This window comes from Nyctereutes procyonoides, unplaced genomic scaffold (genome assembly GCF_905146905.1).
Source record: "Nyctereutes procyonoides isolate TBG_1078 unplaced genomic scaffold, NYPRO_anot_genome, whole genome shotgun sequence".
NCBI classification, from domain to species: Eukaryota; Metazoa; Chordata; class Mammalia; order Carnivora; family Canidae; genus Nyctereutes; species Nyctereutes procyonoides.
The window spans coordinates 14,149,875-14,168,505 of record NW_026575042.1 but is presented as its reverse complement, the minus strand read 5'-3'; the positions used below and the strand labels follow the sequence as shown (position 1 = coordinate 14,168,505).

Here is an 18,631-nt window from a genome sequence, read left to right as displayed (position 1 = left end):
ATGGCTAGCACTCACTCTCTCACTTAACCCGTGCAAATCCATAAGGTATCATTTTAGTGTAATTTTATAGACGAAGAAAAACTGAGGCATGTAGTAGTAATGTCCTTTGCCAAAAGATACATACAAAGAAGTGATGAAGCCAAGCACACGTGTTTAAAGACAGTGATAGGCAAGTTTTCCAAGTAAACACAGGAATACAGTTCAATTGGCTAGAAAGCAGGGTACATGGGGAAGATAAGCAGGAGACAGAGCAAGAAGGTTGAAATAAACTGGACCACCACAGTCCCTGAAGGATTATGGACTTTTTCCCTTTGGGACAAAGAATACATGAAGGAGTGACAGGATGACCAGGGTTGTATTTTAGAAAGTTTATGATTGTAACAGCGTATAAGGTAATTTGGAGAGAAGCAAACAGAAATGCACCAAGAAGACATTTGAGACCAATACTTCGAACATGGGGTAACAGGATTAACAATGAAAATTAATGTTTAATGGGCATTTAGTCAGTGCCAGACACTATACCTGGATTATACCATCCAGTCCCTATCAAAACGCTTTAAGGATTTTTATTATCCCATGCCATTGACGAAAAAGAAGAGGCCAGGGGACAAGGGTAACTTGTCCATGGTCACACAGCCAGTGAGCAGCAAAGGCATTATTTATTTAGCTTCATATCTAGTGATTTAAGAGCCAATAAAAATCCTAATGAGCTGTATTTTTAACAAAAAAAAAAGTTCCGAAAAATATGAGAAAAAGTTAAAATATAGTATTACAAAATGCTGTTTTAAACAAGAATCAAAAGGGTGAGATTTGGGGTGCCTGGGTGGCTCAGTTGGTTAAGTGTCTGCCTTTGGCTCGGGTCATGATTTCTGGGTCCTGGGATTGAGCCCCACATCGGGCTCCCTGCTCAGTGAGGAGTCTGAATCTTCCTTTCCTTCTGCTCTTCTCCCCCAACTCGTGTTCTGCTCGAGTGCTTGCTCTGCTCTCTCTCTCTCTCTCAAATAAATAAATAAATAAATAAATAAATAAATAAATAAATATCAATCTTATTTAAAAAAAAAAAACACCAAAAGGGTGGAATTTTAGCAACTTTGGGAGCCCGTTCTGAAGCGATGCCCCTTAAAACCTTTGTTCCTGGCTCAAGACCAGAAACACAGATCAGTACAACAGATTAGAAAATTCAGAAGTAGAAGAAAGTGTTTTTAAAAATGTAACATATGACAATATAATCCTTCCAACATCAAAACGATAAGAAGAATCACTTAATAAATCCAACTGGAGTAACTGGGTAATAATTTGGGGAACTGTCCAGGTTACAGTGATAGTTTACACTGTATACAAAAATAACCTCCACCCGGATTAAGGAGTTAAATACAAAAAAAAAAAAAGAGTGACAGAAAAACCAGCAGGAGTTGGAATAGAATATTTATCAGATTTGTGAAAGACAGCAACTTCAGCTTTGAAGCAATAGAATAAATCATGAAGGAAAAGACTGACAGATTTGAATACATAAAAAATTTAAAACTTCTGTACAATGAAAAAACAGCAAGACTAAAATAAAAAGGACATTATACGGAAGACAATATTTGCATTCTATCTGACAAAAAGGGCCTGAAAACTCAAACTATACATACCTTCATTCAAATTTGTAAGGAAAACATCAGACCTCAAAATATTAATATGGAAAATATGGGGGGAAAAAACAACGAATACCCAGAGAAGCATAATCGGCAAGGGAAAAACCAGAACATTGTTTAGCCCACCAGCAATTAATATAATAAAAGGCAAAGTAAACGTAGATACAATTTTTCACCTTCTCTTCTCTTTTGCCCCCACACTGGCAACATTAGGTTGGATTGAAGCTTGTGAACTCATTCCTTGCTGGTGGCACTGTAAATGGATGGTTACAACCTTCTTAAAAGTCAGTATCACAATACGCAGTTAGAGTCAGGCTCAAAACTACGTTGATTTTCATAATCAGCAATTATATACTGAGCACTTTGTCTTCCGGACATAATAAAAGCAGGAGTGAGTGTGAGCATGGACACATTCATCCATCATCATTCACAATGGCGAAGCACTGTAACCAACCTCAATGCCCAATATTGTGGAAATGGTTTTAAAAACTATGACACAGGTCATTACACAGGTTGTTAAGCTTAAGAAAAGCTTAAGACCCTTTAAGCTTTTCTTCTCAGGTTAGTCCAGAGGGAAGGAGAAAGAGACTGGAAGTTGTCTGAAGGGACACAATGCTAAAAGAAAATCATAAAATGATTTCCTTCAAGATTATCAGAACCTGGATGTGTTTATTGATTGAGGGCAGCAATATATCTGAGGAAAAAGAAAAAATGCAAATGTGAGAAGGAGGGAGAGCAAGAAGGGATGGGGAGGTAGTGGGGTAGAGAGGTCGCCCAAGGGGATGAAGTCCTGGATGCGAGATCCAAAGGTAAATATAGAGTTGACTGTGGAAATAGGAACTCGTTATTTAAAGTGAAGACAAGGATCAATTTGATCCTTTGAGAATTTCGTACTCAGGTGAGCCTTTCTAGTTTTGGCAGAATCCAGTAGCTGGGAAAACACCCAGGCTGAAATTCTATCCCATGTTGCAAGAGCATTTCTCTGGTCAGCGTTCACTGTGGCATTTCCCAGCTAGGAATGGAAAAATGAGCAAAAGTGCCACCAGGGGCAGGTTTGGTTCTGGCAAAGACTTCAAAAGATATCTTGCAAAAAAAAAAAAAAAAAAAAATCAGCTCCAGGTTCACTCTTTGTTTTGCAACAATAAATACTACATTAAGTCCAGGGCAATTTCCTTAATGCTTGTGTTGTGGGTATGAATTTTGCTCCCTAAACTCAAGTGTGCACAAAATGTCACAGTACTTTATATCCTTTGAATAAAATTAAATCCAACCTTAAGCCATGGTCCTACTAGGCCAGATTGAAAGCCAACTGCTGTCATTAATACAGCTCCCACAGCTCCCAGGGGTCCTGCAGAGGTTCAGTGCTAGTATTTAGGTGATTGGTCCAATACATGAAATGCTTACAATCTGAACCAATGTGATCCCTTGATACGTGGTAGCGGGGCCATGTCCTTACCTATTAGGAATGAGCAGACATTCCAACGTCTGGAACACACACACAGAGACACACACTCACACACACACACACACACACCTCCTTAGGGTGCTCACAGAGGGGAGCAGGGAGTCATCCCTTGCTGTAGAACTCTTGCCCTCAGCACCCTTCCTTCAGCCTCTCACTCCCCTGGGCCTGCCTCTCCTCTTCCAAACTCCGTGCCTTCCTCTGGGTCTCTTCCCTGGCCAGCCATGGCTTTCAGAAAACCTAAGACGACAGATGCCCTCGGAGCTACACAAGTCTCAAGAGAAGCATGGAGCCCAGAGGCCCCATCTAGTTCTCAGGATGGGGAAAGGTGAAAACCCAAGGGCAGAAATCACCTGAATATCCTAAGTGTGCTGCCACATTTGCCTCAACATTACTGTATATAAAAACCCCAAGTTTGCAAATCTGACAGCATGTGACCATGAGATTTCTTTTTCTGGTGGATGCCACAGATCCTGGACATCATAGTTCATTGTGGGCTGAGGACCAGCCATCGCACCAGCTGCCATTGAGGAACAAAGGCAAGGAAGGTACATGCCCTCATCCCAAGGAGCTTCCAGTGATACCTGCACAGAAACAGGTAGTTAAGGCCTGACGAATTTAGGTTAGAGTTGCAAACTAAGAGCCAGAAGGCCTGATCCCACTGATGGATATATGTTGCAAATTTTTAAATCATTTGCCAACATGTAAAACTTCAAAAGCAAAGGATAGTTCATGTAAGTACCTGTATATCGACATCTCTTGAACGGTAAGGTGTGTGACCCAGCTCTGCATTCCTGTAGGGCAGTCATCAGTAGGCGCTGAGTAGAGTCTGCTCTCTTTGGCCGAGGCCACTGATTCCTGCTTTATCACACCAGTCCCTATTGTATTATGGCCAGTCTACCTCCCTTACTTACGCTACTTGCCTCGCTTCTATGGGTGCTTGAGTTTGCAATCACTGACCAAGTAAACTAAATAAAATTATATTCAGGACACAGTAATGTGTTCTAGACAGATTAAGACTAAGCTTCTGTCTTGCGTCAATGCTCCTCCTGATGTATTTGGAAATCCACCATTATTTCAGATGGCCTTAAGATTTTTTCAGAGACTAAAGAAATTGGCATATTCCAGTTACTGACTTGGTTCATATGCAGACAAGGCCAGTGCTCCTCCCAGTATACAGATTATATCCACACTTATGTGCCGAACAGTAAACCCAAGGTACAAAAAAGATGTTTGTGAAATGTAGCTTGAGCTCCTTTGTTTGGCTTCGATTTCCACCGTGTTATCAAGAGTGCCCAGGGGAGGACCCCTGGGTGGCTCAGTTGGTTAGGTGTCTGCCTTCAGCTCAGGTCATGATTCCAGAGTCTTGGGATGGAACCCTGAGTCAGGTGTCCTGCTCAGCGGGAACTCTGCTTCCCCTCTGCCTCTCCCTCTGTTTGTGCTCTCTCTCTGTCAAATAAATAAATAAAATCTTAAAAAAAACAGTGTCCAGTGGATCAGCCAGTCTCAAGGAGCAAGTGTATGCCACAAGGGGCCACACACAAGCATATTCTTCTTTCAGAACCCATCTTGTCCTGACCTCGGGCCCATGAGCTCAGCCTCTGCCTGCAGAGACACTTTGTTTTGCTCAATTTTAATTTTCAATAGATAGATGAAGCTGAGACCTTCTTCCATGGTAAATAAGAAGAGTCCACAAGAAGAAGAATCAATGAGAAAAAACAAGAGAGGAGAGCCTTGTAGACAGGAGAAAAAAATAAAAGGAAAGAAAAAAATCATTTTTTAATGAGGACATCTGTACTTGTGTGGCTTTCCTGAGGAATTCAGGTTACTAGCCTTAAAAATTCCTCTGTATGCATCTGAAAATAATGTCTAAAGCCCCAAAGACCAAAAAGTATTATAAGTAAATTAGTAACAACAACAATCTAAAAACCGTGTTATATGTGTTGAAAGGTGTTGAATACAAAGAAGAGCTCATTGGGCACTCCTCGATCGCACACGCATATCCAACAGGAATGCTGTTAGAATCTTTTGCTGGTAGAAATTTTCTAAATACAATGGAGTATAGCTACCTAGAAAGATGATGACTTAAACTAGGGAAGAGAAATGCGCCTAAACTCATGAAACGTTCAGAGTATCCCATACCTTTTGGAAGAAAGGACACCCCAACTTCCCCAGATGATTTCTGAAGGAGGCCACGTTTACAGGGCATGCACCTTAGTGGCTCCTTGACCCTGAATTACAGAATGATACAAGGGAGAAAAAACTGACTACCAACTAGCAAGATATCTAACAAATTGTAGATAAGACTCTCCCTGAGAGAATATTTAAAAGAACAGCATTTTATCTCGGGTCTTAATTGTTAGGGAAAAGAAAATACAGTATCTACAAGACAGAGGAAATTTGTTAGTTAAGCATTTTCAAAATCTACATCCCAGCCACTATCAGAATGAGAGTCTCTCAAGTCACATTCAGAAATACTTCCTTTAAAGGGCACGTCTATATTAGATTCTCCTTAAATATAAATTCTAAGGAAAGCACACAGCTTTAAGATGAGTTCTAGCCACTAGGAAACAGGAGCTTTGACGAATATGTTATAAATTCTGTGTCACATTGTTAAAAAAGAAACTCACCCTTTAAAATTAAAGACAAAACAAAACACTGTTGCATCTTTAAAGAAATGGGTGTTTTTAGTTCGTAATCCAAAAATGAGTGATTGGATATACCAATGTCACAGATGGTGACGAAAAGAAAATTAGAATCAGAATCCTCAAAAATATACAGAAGCTCTCAAAATGTGTATGAACTCTTATGCACAGACATGAACACACGCACAAGAAATAAATGGAACGCAGCAAAGGGCAGTGAAGTCCTGCCTGAACACCCAGGAAGTAAGTGGCCTTATGGATGTCTTCCTGGTGATGCTTCCAAAGAAGCCCGTCACCCCACCCAGATTATAGAATCTCATCTTCAAGTGCCGTTAATCAGAAACCTGCCAGGGAGAATAGTAAATTCTCTGTAAAGATATCTGGAATATCATATCAAGCTATATCACTGAATAAGCAATAAAACAATGCACCCATCAAATAGGTTCTAAAAGATTTATTTTTCTTCTACTGTTGAGGAGCAAGGAGCCTGTAATAAATGACTAACATTAGTCACAAATCTGCAGGTCAGCAAACAACAACAACAAAAGGTTGTAATGGCCACACATGAGTACAAAATGGCAACTTGTTAATTACTTTTAAGAATGTAAATTTGGTTGGCACAATGCAGAATTATTTATGAAATGTTGACTGAAGAGGAAATCTGCATCAGAACACTGAGTAATGATGAGACAAAGCAAACTGATGGCATTTTCAAGTGCATTCTCTGGATCTTACCCTTCCAGGTTTATCCTTGCATAATCTCCCTAACTCCCTTCCCCCTCCATATCTAATCACTGGCCTGAGCCTTCTGAAGAAACACATGGACAGAAACTTTTTTGGGGCCGTGACTTTGAAGAGCAAAGCATAACTCCATCACGATGCTGGAAGCTCCCAGGGAGCCCTGAAAATTCTGTTGAAGATCTCAACATAGACCACTAGTGGCAATGCCTCTGAACCTGAAATCAGTGCAGATAGTGTGGGTGTTTTCATAAGCATAGAGAGATTGGAAGGGAAGAAAAATTATACACTACATGTGGGAACAAGTCATGCGAGAAAATAGTTTGTGAACTAATTGATTGAAATATGGTATAATTATGATCTCCAAACAAGACAATCCCCTGTGGTGTAAGAAGAAAAGATTAGAACATCTCTAAATAATTAAAATTTGAAAATTCATCCTTAAAAGTGATTATGTGTACTTTTAAGTGTACATCTTATATTTAAAAGTAATACATGCAGATAATTTCAAAACAATAAACATACTGGGGTGAGTACCCAATTCAATTTAACTTTTTCTTTTTTTTAACTGTTAGCAGATTGTGCTTGATACCTGTGTAAGCAGCTCAAGGAACCCAAAGGCTTGCTTCATGAGGTCAATTACTCTATATATCGGTTTATTATTATTGTCATTGCTGTTATTGCTATTTTCATGAAAGCAATATATGTTAATGTAGAAAATGAAGACATTGTGGAAGAATACTAAAGAAAGGAAAAATCACTTATAATTATCTCTAAAATATTTTGGTGCCTGTTGTCTGCCCCTTATCTAGCCATATAAGCACTAGTTTATGTGTATTTAAGAATCCATGCATCAGCAAAAGAAACAGTCAACAAAGCTAAAAGACAACCTACAGAATGGGAGAAGATATTTGCAAATGACGTATCAGATAAAGGGCTAATATCCAAGATCTATAAAGAACTTCTTAAACTCAACACCAAAGAAACAAACAATCCAATCATGAAATGAGCAAAAGACATGAAGAGAAATCTCACAGAGGAAGACATAGACATGGCCAACACGCACATGAGAAAATGCTCCGCATCACTTGCCATCAAGGAAATACAAATCAAAACCACAATGAGATACCACCTCACACCAGTGAGAATGGGGAAAATTAACAAGGCAGGAAACCACAAATGTTGGAGAGGATGCGGAGAAAAGGGAACCCTCTTGCACTGTTGGTGGGAATGTGAACTGGTGCAGCCACTCTGGAAAACTGTGTGGAGGTTCCTCAAAGAGTTAAAAATAGACCTGCCCTACGACCCAGCAATTACACTCCTGGGGATTTACCCCAAAGATACAGATGCAGTGAAACGCCGGGACACCTGCACCCCGATGTTTCTAGCAGCCATGTCCACAATAGCCAAACTGTGGAAGGAGCCTTGGTGTCCATCTAAAGATGAATGGATAAAGAAAATGTGGTTTATGTATACAATGGAATATTCCTCAGCCATTAGAAACGACAAATACCCACCATTTGCTTCAACGTGGACGGAACTGGAGGTATTATGCTGAGTGAAATAAGTCAATTGGAGAAGGACAAACATTATATGGTCTCATTCACTTGGGGAATATAAAAAATAGTGAAAGGGAATAAAGGGGAAAGGAGAAAAAATGAGTGGGAAATATCAGAAAAGGAGACAGAACACGAGATACTCCTAACTCTGGGAAACGAACAAAGGGTGGTGGAAAGGGAGGTGGGCGGGGGTTGGGGGTGACTGGGTGATGGACACTGAGGGCGGCACTTGATGGGATGAGCACTGGGTGTTATGCTATATGTTGGCAAATTGAATTCCAATAAAAAAAAAGAATCCATGCATATATAAACACAGGATTTTTCAAAACTGGTATTATACTATAGTGGCTGTTTGTATAACTCATTTTTTTCAATTAATAATAAATTATGAATATGTTATTTTGGAACAGAATTTTAATTGTCTATGTACCAGAAATTTGCATATAAATTATGTACTAAAATTTAACCAATTCCCTATAGTTGAATACTTAGATTCTTTTCAGTTTCTTGCTATTTTAATACTTGATGATCGGACATGAAGGCCCTTGGATGCCAAGCAGAATGAACTAGATTTTATCCTGCGGATGAGCCATTCTCCAGGGAATAGTACTACACCTCTAGGGAATATTTTGGAACTCTGGGCAGATGTTTTAGTTTTCAAGATGTGTGGGGATTGCTATGGATGTTTAGCAGGGACAAGATATATCATCTGCCTCGCAATGTGTAGAACAGTCCTGAGCAATTAAGCCTTGTCCTGTGTCTTGCCCAACTTTCTTTTTTTCTTTTTTTAAGATTTTATTTATTTATTCATGATAGACACACAGAGAGAGGCAGAGACATAGGCAGAGGGAGAATCAGGCTCTTGCATCATGCAGGGAGCCTGATGCGGATTCGATCCCAGGACTCTGGGATCATGCCCTGAGCCAAAGGCAGAGGTTCAACCACTGAGCCAGCCAGCATTCCCTTGCCCAATTTTCACATGTCCTACTGGAAATATATGAGGTGAGGAGGCTGATTACCATTATCCAAACAAGTTCACACTCTAACTCTGTTTTACATACACATGCATAATATTCTGTACCCATTTTTAACAAACACCAAGTTTTCTACTACCATGTAAATCAAGAGAAAAAATGTGCTCTTTTCACACACTTTACAAGAGTTGTGCACCATTTTTTAAAATTATATTGCTAATATCAATCCGCGTTTGTCATTTGCATCATCAACATCACTTACTTAGAAAAGTCTGCGTTTGTATGTGGCTTACATTCACTGTGATTCTAAGAGTATGTGTAAGAATCTTATTGCTCCCTTCCTCACATATTCCAATACTGTCATGCCCACTCATGTTGTAGAGAAATACATATCTGTATTTCAGAGATCAGTTCTCCTTTGTGTTATATGCAAGGCCTTGTATTGCCCTTTATGAAATTAGGTGGAGGTAGGTCACATTTATTACTGCTCTCATTTTAGGAGAGTAAAGGTACATCAACAATATGTAGTATAAAAATTGGTCATTGGGAGAGGAGGGGCAGGATGGCGGAAGAGTAGGGTCCCCAAGTCACCTGTCCCCACCAAATGACCTAGATAACCTTCAAATCATCCTGAAAATCTACGAATTCGGCCTGAGATGTAAAGAGAGACCAGCTGGAACGCTGCAGTGAGAAGAGTTCGCGCTTCTATCAAGGTAGGAAGACGGGGAAAAAGAAATAAAGGAACAAAAGGCCTCCGAGGGGGAGGGGCCCCGCGAGGAGCCGGGCTGAGGCCGGGGCGAGTGTCCCCAGGACAGGAGAGCCCCGTCCCGGAGGAGCAGGAGCTGCACCAACCTTCCCGGGGGGGAAAGGGGCTCGCAGGGAGTTGGAGCAGGACCCAGGAGGGCGGGGATGCCCTCGGGCTCCCGGGGACACTAACAGACACCTGCGCCCCGGGAGAGTGCGCCGAGCTCCCTAAGGGCTGCAGCGCGCACGGCGGGACCCGGGAGCAGCTCGGAGGGGCTCGGGAGCGGCTCCGCGGAGGGGGCTGCGGGGCGGGAGCGCGAATCCACCAGCGCAGGCCCCGGAGCACAGGGCGCCGGGACACAGCCCAGGATCCGGCCTCCCCCGGGACAGGCAGAGGCCGGGAGGGCCCAGGACAGCGAGGACGCTCCTGCCCCGAGCTGAGCAGATCAGCGGCCCCGCCCCGGAGCCTCCAGGCCTTGCAGACGGAGAACCGAGAGCCCCCAGGCCTGCAGACGGAGAACCGAGAGCCCCGAGCCCCGTAGTTCCTGCGGAGGCTGAATCCAGGCTTCCAGAGTTGCCATAGCAACTGCGGCTGATCCTCCTGGGGCCCCACGGGGTAAACAACCCCCGCGGAGCCCTGCAGCAGGCAGGGGCAGAGCAGCTCCCCCAAGTGCTAACACCTGAAAATCAGCGCAGCAGGCCCCTCCCCCAGAAGACCAGCTGGACGGACCAGTTCCAGGGGAAGTCAAGGGACTTAAAGTACACAGAATCAGAAGATACTACCCCGTGTGTGTGTTTTTTTTTTTTCTTTTTGATTTCTGATTGCTTCCCCCACCCTTTTTTTTCACCTTTCTTTCTTTTTCTTTCTCTTTTTCTTCTCTTTTTTCCTTTTTTTCTTCATTTTTTCTTTTTTCTTTTTCTCTTTTCTTTCCTTCTCTCTCTCTCTTTTTCTATTTTATCCAATACAACTTGTTTTTGGCCACTCTGCACTGAGCAAAATGACTAGAAGGAAAACCTCACCTCAAAAGAAAGAATCAGAAACAGCCCTCTCTCCCACAGAGTTACAAAATCTGGATTACACTTCAATGTCAGAAAGCCAATTCAGAAGCACTATTCTACAGCTACTGGTGGCTCTAGAAAAAAGCATTAAGGACTCACGAGACTTCATGACTGCAGAATTTAGATCCAATCAGGCAGAAATTAAAAATCAATTGAATGAGATGCAATCCAAACTAGAAGTCCTAACGACGAGGGTTAACGAGGTGGAAGAACGAGTGAGTGACATAGAAGACAAGTTGATGGCAAAGAGGGAAACTGAGGAAAAAAGAGACAGACAATTAAAAGACCATGAAGACAGATTAAGGGAAATAAACGACAGCCTAAGAAAGAAAAACCTACGTTTAATTGGGGTTCCCGAGGGCGCCGAAAAGGACAGAGGGCCAGAATATGTATTTGAACAAATCCTAGCTGAAAACTTTCCCAATCTGGGAAGGGAAACAGGCATTCAGATCCAGGAAATAGAGAGATCCCCCCCTAAAATCAATAAAAACCGTTCAACACCTCGACATTTAATAGTGAAGCTTGCAAATTCCAAAGATAAAGAGAAGATCCTTAAAGCAGCAAGAGACAAGAAGTCCCTGACTTTCATGGGGAGGAATATTAGGGTAACAGCAGACCTCTCCACAGAGACGTGGCAGGCCAGAAAGGGCTGGCAGGATATATTCAGGGTCCTAAATGAGAAGAACATGCAACCAAGAATACTTTATCCAGCAAGGCTCTCATTCAAAATGGAAGGGGAGATAAAGAGCTTCCAAGACAGGCAGGAACTAAAGAATATGTGACCTCCAAACCAGCTCTGCAAGAAATTTTAAGGGGGACTCTAAAAATTCCCCTTTAAAAGAAGTTCAGTGGAACAATCCACAAAAACAGGACTAAATAGATATCATGATGACACTACACTCATATCTGTCAATAGTAACTCTGAACGTGAACGGGCTTAATGACCCCATCAAAAGGCACAGGGTTTCAGACTGGATAAAAAAGCAGGACCCATCTATTTGCTGTCTACAAGAGACTCATTTTAGACAGAAGGACACCTACAACCTGAAAATAAAAGGTTGGAGAACAATTTACCATTCAAATGGTTCTCAAAAGAAAGCAGGGGTAGCCATCCTTATATCAGATAAACTAAAATTTACCCCGAAGACTGTAGTGAGAGATGAAGAGGGACACTATCTCACACTTAAAGGATCTATCCAACAAGAGGACTTAACAATCCTCAATATATATGCCCCGAATGTGGGAGCTGCCAAATACTTAAACGAATTATTAACCAAAGTGAAGAAATACTTAGATAATAATACACTTATATTTGGTGACTTCAGTCTAGCTCTTTCTACCCTCGATAGGTCTTTTAAGCACAACATCTCCAAAGAAACGAGAGCTTTAAATGATGACCAGATAGATTTCACAGATATCTACAGAACTTTACATCCAAACTCAACTGAATACACATTCTTCTCAAGTGCACATGGAACTTTCTCCAGAATAGACCACCTACTGGGTCACAAATCGGGTCTGAACTGATACCAAAAGATTGGGATCGTCCCCTGCATATTCTCAGACCATAATGCCTTGAAATTAGAACTAAATCACAACAAGAAGTTTGGAAGGACCTCAAACACGTGGAGGTGAAGGACCATCCTACTAAAAGATAAAAGGGTCAACCAGGAAATTAAGGAAGAATTAAAAAGATTCATGGAAACTAATGAGAATGAAGATACAACCGTTCAAAATCTTTGGGATGCAGCAAAAGCAGTCCTGAGGGGGAAATACATCGCAATACAAGCATCCATTCAAAAACTGGAAAAACCTCAAACACAAAAGCTAACCTTACACATAAAGGAGCTAGAGAAAAACAGCAGATGGACCCTACGCCCAGCAGAAGAAGAGAGTTAATTAAAATTTGAGCAGAACTCAATGAAATTGAGACCAGAAGAACTGTGGAACAGATCAACAGAACCAGGAGTTGGTTCTTTGAAAGAATTAATAAGATAGATAAACCATTACCCAGCCTTATTAAAAAGAAGAGAGAGAAGACTCAAATTAATAAAATCATGAATGAGAAAGGAGAGATCACTACCAACACCAAGGAAATACAAACGATTTTAAAAACATATTATGGGGATCCCTGGGTGGCGCAGCGGTTTGGCGCCTGCCTTTGGCCCAGGGCGTGATCCTGGAGACCCGGGATCGAATCCCACGTTGGGCTCCCGGTGCATGGAGCCTGCTTCTCCCTCTGCCTATGTCTCTTCCTCTCTCTCTCTGTGTGTGTGATTATCATAAATAAATTTAAAAAATAAAAAAAAACATATTATGAACAGCTCTATGCCAATAAATTAGGCAATCTAGAAGAAATGGACGCATTCCTGGAAAGCCACAAACTACCAAAACTGGAACAGGAAGAAATAGAAAACCTGAACAGGCCAATAACCAGGGAGGAAATTGAAGCAGTCATCAAAAACCTCCCAAGACACAAGAGTCCAGGGCCAGATGGCTTCCCAGGGGAATTCTATCAAACGTTTAAAGAAGAAATCATACCTATTCTACTAAAGCTGTTTGGAAAGATAGAAAGAGATGGAGTACTTCCAAATTCGTTCTATGAGTCCAGCATCACCTTAATTCCAAAACCAGACAAAGACCCCACCAAAAAGGAGAATTACAGACCAATATCCCTGATGAACATGGATGCAAAAATTCTCAACAAGATACTAGCCAATAGGATCCAACAGCACATTAAGAAAATTATTCACCATGACCAAGTAGGATTTATCCCCGGGACACAAGGCTGGTTCAACACTCGTAAGACAATCAATGTGATTCATCATATCAGCAAGAGAAAAACCAAGAACCATATGATCCTCTCATTAGATGCAGAGAAAGCATTTGACAAAATACAGCATCCATTCCTGATCAAAACTCTTCAGAGTGTAGGGATAGAGGGAACTTTCCTCGACATCTTAAAAGCCATCTACGAAAAGCCCACAGCAAATATCATTCTCAATGGGGAAGCACTGGGAGCCTTTCCCCTAAGATCAGGAACAAGACAGGGATGTCCACTCTCACCACTGCTATTCAACACAGTATTGGAAGTCCTAGCCTCAGCAATCAGACAACAAAAAGACATTAAAGGCATTCAAATTGGCAAAGAAGAAGTCAAACTCTCCCTCTTCGCCGATGACATGATACTCTACATAGAAAACCCAAAAGCCTCCACCCCAAGATTGCTAGAACTCATACAGCAATTTGGTAGCGTGGCAGGATACAAAATCAATGCCCAGAAATCAATGGCATTCCTATACACTAACAATGAGACTGAAGAAAGAGAAATTAAGGAGTCAATCCCATTTACAATTGCACCCAAAAGCATAAGATACCTAGGAATAAACCTAACCAAAGAGGTAAAGGATCTATACCCTCAAAACTATAGAACACTTCTGAAAGAAATTGAGGAAGACACAAAGAGATGGAAAAATATTCCATGCTCATGGATTGGCAGAATTAATATTGTGAAAATGTCAATGTTACCCAGGGCAATTTACACGTTCAATGCAATCCCTATCAAAATACCATGGACTTTCTTCAGAGAGTTAGAACAAATTATTTTAAGATTTGTGTGGAATAAGAAAAGACCCCGAATAGCCAGGGAATTTTAAAAAAGAAAACCATATCTGGGGGCAACACAATGCCAGATTTCAGGTTGTACTACAAAGCTGTGGTCATCAAGACAGTGTGGTACTGGCACAAAAAAACAGACACATAGATCAATGGAACAGAACAGAGAACCCAGAAGTGGACCCTGAACTTTATGGTCAACTAATATTCGATAAAGGAGGAAAGACTATCCACTGGAAGAAAGACAGTCTCTTCAATAAATGGTGCTGGGAAAATTGGACATCCACATGCAGAAGAATGAAACTGGACCACTCTCTTGCACCATACACAAAGATAAACTCAAAATGGATGAAAGATCTAAATGTGAGACAAGATTCCATCAAAATCCTAGAGGAGAACACAGGCAACACCCTTTTTGAACTTGGCCACAGTAACTTCTTGCAAGATACATCCATGAAGGCAAAAGAAACAAAAGCAAAAATGAACTATTGGGACTTCATCAAGATAAGAAGCTTTTGCACAGCAAAGGATACAGTCAACAAAACTAAAAGACAACCTACAGAATGGGAGAAGGTATTTGCAAATGACGTATCAGATAAAGGGCTAGTTTCCAAAATCTATAAAGAACTTCTTAAACTCAACACCAAAGAAACAAACAATCCAATCATGAAATGGGCAAAAGACATGAAGAGAAATCTCACAGAGGAAGACATAGACATGGCCAACACGCACATGAGAAAATGCTCTGCATCACTTGCCATCAGGGAAATACAAATCAAAACCACAATGAGATACCACCTCACACCAGTGAGAATGGGGAGAATTAACAAGGCAGGAAACAACAAATGTTGGAGAGGATGCGGAGAAAAGGGAACCCTCTTACACTGTTGGTGGGAATGTGAACTGGTGCAGCCACTCTGGAAAACTGTGTGGAGGTTCCTCAAAGAGTTAAAAATAGACCTGCCCTGACGCAGCAATTGCACTGCTGGGGATTTACCCCAAAGATTCAGATGCAATGAAACGCCGGGACACCTGCACCCCGATGTTTCTAGCAGCAATGTCCACAATAGCCAAACTGTGGCTGGAGCCTCGGTGTCCATCGAAAGATGAATGGATAAATAAGATGTGGTCTATGTATACAATGGAATATTACTCAGCCATTAGAAACGACAAATACCCACCATTTGCTTCAACGTGGATGGAACTGGAGGGTATTATGCTGAGTGAAGTAAGTCAGTCGGAGAAGGACAAACAGTGTATGTTCTCATTCATTTGGGGAATATGAATAATAGTGAAAGGGAATATAAGGGAAGGGAGAAGAAATGTGTGGGAAATATCAGAAAGGGACACAGAACATGAAGACTCCTAACTCTGGGAAACGAACTAGGGGTGGTGGAAGGGGAGGAGGGCGGGGGTGGGGTGCGGGGATGGGGTGAGTGGGTGATGGGCAGTGAGGGGGACACTTGACGGGATGAGCACTGGGTGTTATTCTGTATGTTGGTAAATTGAACACCAATAAAAAATTAATTTATTAAAAAAATTGGTCATTGGTGATACCGGGTTGAAAACTGCTACTGTAAAGAACAGGGAACCATCAGAGGCTTCCAGCAGGAGAGCAACGTGATGAAGCAGAGCTGGAGGCATGGATATGCAGAGAGCAAAGAAAATAAATGGGAAAAAAGAGATGACATGAGGCAAAGAGAACAGAGAGGAGGTAAATGCAATCTGGGCAGGGAAGGAACACATATCTAGAATATTGCGATGCCTGCAAGCATCAGAAAGAAGAGCATTCTACAGAGGACATCTTTAAAAAGAGAGATGACTGGAATTCAGTGATTGCAAGTAGTGTCATGGAGTGACTACAGGGTGTTTGCGTTCTCAAAAGTAGTCTCATACATGTGCACACACATTTGCCAGCACACACACAGTCCCTCTGTCCTCCTGCTGCCAAAAGGAAGACTTGTCATGTCACTGATTCTCCATCCGACCCCCCAACCCGATGCTACCCCAAGTTAGAGGGGGAAAGCCTTATTCGGTTTATTTATTTGTTTGTGATTCTCCATCCAAGATGAACCCCAAAATAAATTTTAAGCGTGTTTCAAGTACATTCCAGGTTATAAATCATATACTTGCACTGCCATACTACATACAGTAAGCAGAAAACCACAAGGATTACACCTTCCTTCCTTTCATGCACACACATCCACACAAAGAGAGACAATAAAAGGAAACTAACACTCTATGAACCAATGATTATATGTCAGCCGCATACATGTTTATTGTTAGGAGTGACCCTAAAATAGTATGACATTAGATGGGTCAAGAAAACCATGGTTCTAAATGGCAGCAAAACATTCCAAAATGAAGTAATAGAGAATCATGGATATAAACTATCAGAGACTCAATGCTGGAAAATATTAGAGATAGAAGAGAATGTCCTGATTAATATTCAATTTCCAATTAAGATTAAAAGTGGATGATTTGCTTAATAATCTGATTTTAGCACATGTATCTGTCCTCAATTTCAAATTTTTTGAGAATAGATAACATAACTATTTCTTTAAATAAAGGAAGAGTGAGTCAAAAAGATCCCCAAATATAATGGGACTCTTTGGACTTCCTGATCCATGTCCACGCAACAGTACTGAGTCAGTAAAACACAAATAACACATTCTTGGTTGCTTTTCTTAACAATGGAAAAGTGAGAAGAATGGCAACCAGATCTTTCTCAATCCTGAGCAATTATTCTCCCACACCACCCCCCCCCCAAAAAAAAGTCAGTTGTATTCCATCAAAGTACATAATGTCCCTAGAAACCTCACTAGTAAATTCTCACATTGTTTGTCTTTTTTTTGGGGGGGGGGTTACTTACATGTGAAATGCATTCTTTAGCCCTGTTCTATTTGCTCTGAGTGGGTAAAATGCAAGACAGAGCCCCAGGACTGAGTTAATTGCCTGAAATGGGTAATGAAGGGAATTAACTTTTCTAGGCAAAGGAACAGATACCAGCATCCCTCTCTCTCCATCTCTGCTGCCGGACCTCTCTTTTGACAAGGGGTAGAGTATGTATATATTGCGTATATGTTATGCTACAGTGTAGGAGGTTTAATGAACCATGAAGAAAAAGAAAATGACTTGAAGCTAAGAGAAGATGCTGTAGGTGAGGTTATAGGTGGTTATGGCTTAAAGGCCATAGTCTTTCCTCTTTCTCTTAATTAGCCACAAATTCCAAGCTCCTTGTCATGAAAGACAAGGACCCCATGACTTTCCCTTTGGAATCCTGTGATCTTTGAATCACACGCTCTTCTCTTACATCTCTAAGTCATCATGCTGTGATTCTTCCTAGAATCTACTTCTCTATGATTGTCCTCTGTCTCCTGGTTGTTCAAGACTTAGCTCTACTAAAAAAAAAGACTTAGCTCTACTGTGTCACACAGCAATGTAGATAATCTTTCTCTCTGCAATCAGTGCAAACAGGGTTCATCTCCATCTTGGGTCTTACTAGCTGCCTTGTGATCAACCCTTTACTCATTTGTCTCCTCACTCACGAGCTTCTCAAGGCTGGGGGCCAAGTCTTTTTGATGTCTGTATCTCCAGTGCACAGTAGAGTGAGCACTCAGTGAAGGTTTGTCGTTTACCTGACTGGGAATTAGAAGTGCTATTGCCTATAATAGCTATTAACTGTATCACTGATTTTCCCACAGAGGATAGAGAGAGATTTGCAAGTCAGTTTTTACTAACCAGGGCGATAGAGGTCACTGAGCTTGAGAGGGAAGACACAAGGGGTAGAGCATTACCCAACTTTGATGGTTCTAACCCATTGTGTATTCTCACTCTACGTGTCATGGCCACAGAATCCTCAGGGCAAACTCCCACTGGTTCACTTCAAAATACACAATGTCCATGCAGCAGGGGACTGGGAACAAGTAGTGTTGGTTCGTGAGACTTCACGGTTCTTGGAAATCTGGTTTAGAGGCAGAAATCTAGCTGGCAGGACCATGCTAGGAGAGGTGCAGGTGATACACAAGGAGTCCCTAGAGCCTGGGCCTGCTCCTTGCGTGGGACTGTCAGCCCTCACCAGCTGTGTGTGGAGAGACTTTCAAGCACATTTTGTTCTATCATCAGTCGAAACCCACTGCTGGAATCACTTTTCTTTTTTATCACATAAGCCCCTTGGGCATAAGATGCTTTTGTTGGT

General features: G+C 41.5%; 1 protein-coding gene across 2 annotated transcripts in view; it reads right to left on the bottom strand.

Annotated features, from left to right (window-relative positions):
* GADL1 (glutamate decarboxylase like 1) overlaps window positions 1–18,631 on the bottom strand; it is a 171,295-nt gene that overhangs the window by 40,186 nt on the left and 112,478 nt on the right. The window lies entirely within an intron of this gene.